Genomic DNA, 6,000 nt, shown 5'->3' with positions numbered 1-6,000 from the left:
CTCTAACCAGGAACCCCACTATAACTACAGTATGTGCAGAGCATCTATGAGTTAGCCACTGAGCCAGCCTATAACTCTGACCAGCAACCCCACTATAACTACAGTAAGTGCAGAGCATCTATGAGTTAGCCACTGAGCCAGCCTATTCCTCTAACCAGCAACTCCGCTATAACTACAGTATGTGCAGAGCACCTATGAGTTAGGCCACTGAGCCAGCCTATACCTCTAACCAGCAACCCCACCATAACTACAGTATGTGCAGAGCACCTATGAGTTAGGCCACTGAGCCAGCCTATACCTCTAACCAGCAACCCCACTATAACTACAGTATGTACAGAGCACCTATGAGTTAGGCCACTGAGACAGCCTATACCTCTAACCAGCAACCCCACCATCACTACAGTATGTGCAGAGCATCTATGAGTTATTCCACTGAGCCAGCCTATACCTCTAACCAGCAACCCCACCATAACTGCAGCATGTGCAGAGCACCTATGAGATATTCCACTGAGCCAGCCTATTCCTCTAACCGGCAACCCCACTATAACTACAGTATGTGCAGAGCACCTATGAGTTAGGTCACTGAGCCAGCCTATACCTCTAACCAGCAACCCCACTATAACTACAGTATGTGCAGAGCACCTATGAGTTAGGCCCCAGAGCCAGCCTATACCTCTAACCAGCAACCCCACCATAACTACAGTATGTGCAGAGCACCTGTAAGTTAGGCCACTGAGCCAGCCTATACCTCTAACCAGCAAACCCACTATAACTACAGTATGTGCAGAGCACCTATGAGTTAGACCACTGAGCCAGCCTATACCTCTAACCAGCAACCCCACTATAACTACAGTATGTGCAGAGCATCTATGAGTTAGGTCACTGAGCCAGCCTATACCTCTAATCAGCAACCCCACCATAACTACAGTATGTGCAGAGCACCTATGAGTTATTCCACTGAGCCAGCCTATACCTCTAACCAGCAAACCCACTTTAACTACAGTATGTACAGAGCACCTATGAGTTATTCCACTGATCCAGCCTATACCTCTAACCAGCAACCCCACTATAACTACAGTATGTGCAGAGCACCTATGAGTTAGGCCACTGAGACAGCCTATACCTCTAACCAGCAACCCCACTATAACTACAGTATGTACAGATCACTTATGAGTTAGGCCACTGAGACAGCCTATACCTCTAACCAGCAACCCCACTGTAACTACAGTATGTGCAGATCACCTATGAGTTAGGCCACTGAACCAGCCTATACCTCTAACCAGCAACCCCACCATCACTACAGTATGTGCAGAGCATCTATGAGTTATTCCACTGAGCCAGCCTATACCTCTAACCAGCAAACCCACTATAACTACAGTATGTACAGAGCACCTATGAGTTAGGCCACTGAGACAGCCTACACCTCTAACCAGCAACCCCACTATAACTACAGTATGTGCAGAGCACCTATGAGTTATTCCACTAAGCCAGCCTATACCTCTAACCAGCAACCCCACCATCACTACAGTATGTGCAGAGCATCTATGAGTTATTCCACTGAGCCAGCCTATACCTCTAACCAGCAAACCCACTATAACTACAGTATGTACAGAGCACCTATGAGTTAGGCCACTGAGACAGCCTATACCTCTAACCAGCAACCCCACTATAACTACAGTATGTGCAGAGCACCTATGAGTTATTCCACTAAGCCAGCCTATACCTCTAACCAGCAACCCCACCATCACTACAGTATGTGCAGAGCATCTATGAGTTATTCCACTGAGCCAGCCTATACCTCTAACCAGCAAACCCACTATAACTACAGTATGTACAGAGCACCTATGAGTTAGGCCACTGAGACAGCCTATACCTCTAACCAGCAACCCCGCTATAACTACAGTATGTGCAGAGCACCTATGAGTTATTCCACTAAGCCAGCCTATACCTCTAACCAGCAACCCCACCATCACTACAGTATGTGCAGAGCATCTATGAGTTATTCCACTGAGCCAGCCTATACCTCTAACCAGCAAACCCACTATAACTACAGTATGTACAGAGCACCTATGAGTTAGGCCACTGAGACAGCCTATACCTCTAACCAGCAACACCACTATAACTACAGTATGTGCAGAGCACCTATGAGTTATTCCACTGAGCCAGCCTATACCTCTAACCAGCAACCCCACTGTAACTACAGTATGTGCAGAGCACCTATGAGTTAGGCCACTGAACCAGCCTATACCTCTAACCAGTAACCCCATTATAACTACAGTATGTGCAGAGCACCTATGAGTTAGGCCACTGAGACAGCCTATACCTCTAACCTGCAACCCCACTATAACTACAATATGTACAGAGCACCTATGAGTTAGGCCACTGAGACAGCCTATTCCTCTAACCAGCAACCCCACTATAACTACAGTATGTACAGAGCACCTATGAGTTAGGCCACTGAGACAGCCTATTCCTCTAACCAGCAACCCCACCATAACTGCAGCACGTGCAGAGCACCTATTGTGAGGATACTGGGTGTCCTGGGTATCCTGGGGTTCAGGGATCACACAGTGGAGCAGGTTATAATGAAGGAATGATGAACTTTATTCATGGAGACACAGAAATCCAGCAAACAGTAAGCAGGGTTATATCATTACAGTCCACTCAGAGTTCAGCAAAGTCTTTTCCAGCTGCTGTATATCTCTTCTCTACCTGGCCAGCAATGTCAGATGTAGCAGGGCACACAGAGCTGCTCTATATCTAAAGACACTGAGAGGGGACAACACCCCAACCTTCAGAGTCACACTGTACTCACACACTCTCCCACAATTCCCCTTCCTGCACCACCCTACTTCCCTCTCTCTCACTCATTGGTGGGCTCAGGTGTCAGTCTTTGCAGAGAGGAAGGAGGAGGGCTTTGTAACAGGAACACACCTTTGCTGTCTGCTGCTGGCAAACTTCCTGTATGAGACATGCAGACTGAGGGCTTCAATTTAAGAACATAGAACTGGGTCATAACTCTTTTCAACATGCAGGCAAGTCCTAGAAGTCCTTTTCCCTTGTCTCCTCACATACCTCCCCCTTCTTAAATCGAGGAGACAGACATGGTCCCAATGTTGGAGTCCTGACTGTCGACTCGGCCCGAGGGTCTGCAAAGCTTGATATTTGTTTCCTCACATCTGGATAGCCCGTCAGCATTGTGATGTTCTCGTCCCTTTTTGTGAGAAATGGAAAAGTTGAAACTTTGTAACGCCAGACTCCACCTCAACAACCTCCCATTTTCCCCCGAGGTTCTGTTTAGCCAATACAACGGGTTATGGTCAGTGACAACAGTAAATTCTTTCCCATAAAGATATGGTTGTAGCTTCTTTAAGGCCCAGACTATGGCTAGACATTCTTTTTCAATAGTGGCGTAGGCTATCTCTCGGTCAGCTAGTTTATGGGATAGATACACAATTGGATGTTCCCTACCATCTGCTCCCACTTGACTCAACACTGCCCCAAGTCCACACCCTGATGCGTCTGTCTGCACAATAAACTTTCTGTTGTAGTCACTGGCAGCCAACACTGGGGCTCGAGTCAGCAAGTCTTTTAAGGTGTTGAAAGCTTGCTCACATTCAACAGTCCATTCAATATTCCGAGCATATCTCTTTTTGGTCAAGTCTGTCAGAGCCTTGGCCACGGTGCTGTAATGTGGTATAAATTTCCTGTAATAGCCAGCGACTCCAAGGAACGCCCGCACTTGTTTTTGGTTGACAGGTTGGGGCCAATTGGAAATAGCCTCCACCTTTGCCGGATCAGGTCTGATAGCACCTCCTCCGACCCGATGTCCTAGTTACTGAACCTCAGCCATCCCCATTTGACACTTATCTGGGCGTATGGTGAGTCCAGCCTGTCTAATCCTCTTCAGCACTTCTGTCACCTGAATTAAATGCTCCTCCCAGGTATGGCTCAAGATGGCAATGTCATCTAAGTAGGCTTGGGAAAAGTCTTGACACCCCTCCAAGAGGTCATTAACCATTCGCTGGAATGTGGCAGGGGCGTTCTTCATCCCGAAAGGCATTGTAGTCCACTCAAAGAGTCCTTCCGGTGTGATGAAGGCAGAACGCTCCTGGGCCTCTTTGGTAAGTGGGATTTGCCAGTAGCCTTTGCTCAAATCCAATGTTGAGACAAACTCAGCCCCTCCAATCCGATCCAGTAGCTCATCAACACGGGCATAGGGTAAGCATCAGTGGTGGTGACTTCGTTCAATTTGCGATAGTCCACACAAAACCGTGTGGTCCCATCTTTCTTGGGAACCAACACAACCCCAGCAGCCCATGGGCTTTTAGATGGCACTATGACCCCCAAAGCTAGCATCTCCTCGATCTCAGCCTTTACCTGCCTCATAACACCTGGAGTCATCCGGTAAGCGACTTGTCGGATGGGCCTAGCACTCCCAGTGTCCACATGGTGGGCAGTCAGATGAGTTCGACCAGGTAGACAAGAAAACTGGGCCTGTTCAGCCTCTAAGATCCTCCACATCTCTTGCTGCTGGGCTGCATTCAACTGTTGTCCCACCTGGACTGATTCCACTCCTTTCTTCTCTTTAGCAGCTCCCAAAAGGTCAAGCAATGGATCAGTTTCTGGTGCCTCCATCGGAGGACAACATACAGCCATTGTTACTACTTGACGATCATGATAGGCCTTAATTCGATTTATATGGAAGGTGCGTAGGTACTTCCCTCCCTTATCCAGGGCAATCACGTAATTGACCGGCCCGGTGCGCCTTACCACGGTATACGGTCCTTCCCACATGGCCTGCAGTTTGTTTCTTCGCACTGGGATAAGCACCATTACTTTTTGCCCTGGATGCAACTCTCTGTCTTGAGCATGGGCGTCATACCATTCCTTTTGTCTCTCTTGTGATTCCCTGTGATGCTCTTGGGTTAACTGTAGCAATCTTCTCATGCGGTTCCGCATATTCTCTACATATTGTAAAATGGGCTGCTGGTGTTCTTGGAAAGTTCCCTCCCAGCTCTCTTTGACCAGGTCTAGATGCCCCCGCACTTTTCGGCCGTACAAAAGTTCAAATGTGGAATATCCAGTAGACGCCTGTGGGACTTCCCGATAAGCGAAGAGAAGCTGTTGAAGGGCTCTCTCCCAGTCCCTCCCCTCGGACAGCACGTAAGCTTGTCTTTTTAGCGTTCCATTGAAACGTTCACAGAGTCCGTTGGTCTGTGGATGGTAAGAGGTGGTCCGAAGAGGTCGAACCCCCCACTTTTCCCACAGGGTTTGCATTAGTTCACCTTGGAATTGGGGCCCTTGATCTGTGATGACTTCCTGTGGGTATCCAAGCCGACTGAATATGTCTGTTAATGCTTGCGCAACGTGTTCTGTGTCAATAGATGATAGGGCCACAGCCTCAGGATAGCGTTTAGCAAAGTCCACCAGTGTTAGGATGTACTTCTTTCCCGTATGACTGGGAATAGCTAATGGTCCAATTAGGTCTATGGCAACACGGGCAAAGGGCTCCCCTATAATAGGTAATGGGTGCAGAGGAGCTTTTCGCTGGGGCTTCCCGAGCCTCTGGCAGGTATTGCAGGTGTCTCGATACTGCTTAACGTCTCTAGAGATTCGTGGCCAGAAGAAATTCCGAAACAATCGTGCCAGTGTTTTACGGGTGCCAAAATGCCCGGCCGCTGGAATGTCATGAGCAAGGGCTAGTAATTGTGCTCTGTACGGTGTAGGTACCACCAACTGTTTAGTAGGCATTACTGTTTCCTGTCCAGACTGAAGGACGACCACTCAGTACAGCAATTCCTCTTCCCAAACTATCTTGCTCCCATCAGCTGTTTCCAACCCCAGGTCGGCTGCACTCCTTAATTTACTTAGGGAAGGGTCTGTCCGTTGGGCCTGTCGAAACTCGCTCCGGTCCACCTCCCCCAAGTCTAACTCTGAAGTACTGGACAAGAAACTGGAATCACTCACCATTGTGGTCGGGGTAGGTTGGTTCTGTTC

Source organism: Taudactylus pleione, unplaced genomic scaffold (genome assembly GCF_031769625.1).
Source record: "Taudactylus pleione unplaced genomic scaffold, aTauple2 ptg000542l, whole genome shotgun sequence".
Lineage (NCBI taxonomy): Eukaryota > Metazoa > Chordata > Amphibia > Anura > Myobatrachidae > Taudactylus > Taudactylus pleione.
This window is presented reverse-complemented; position numbering follows the sequence as displayed.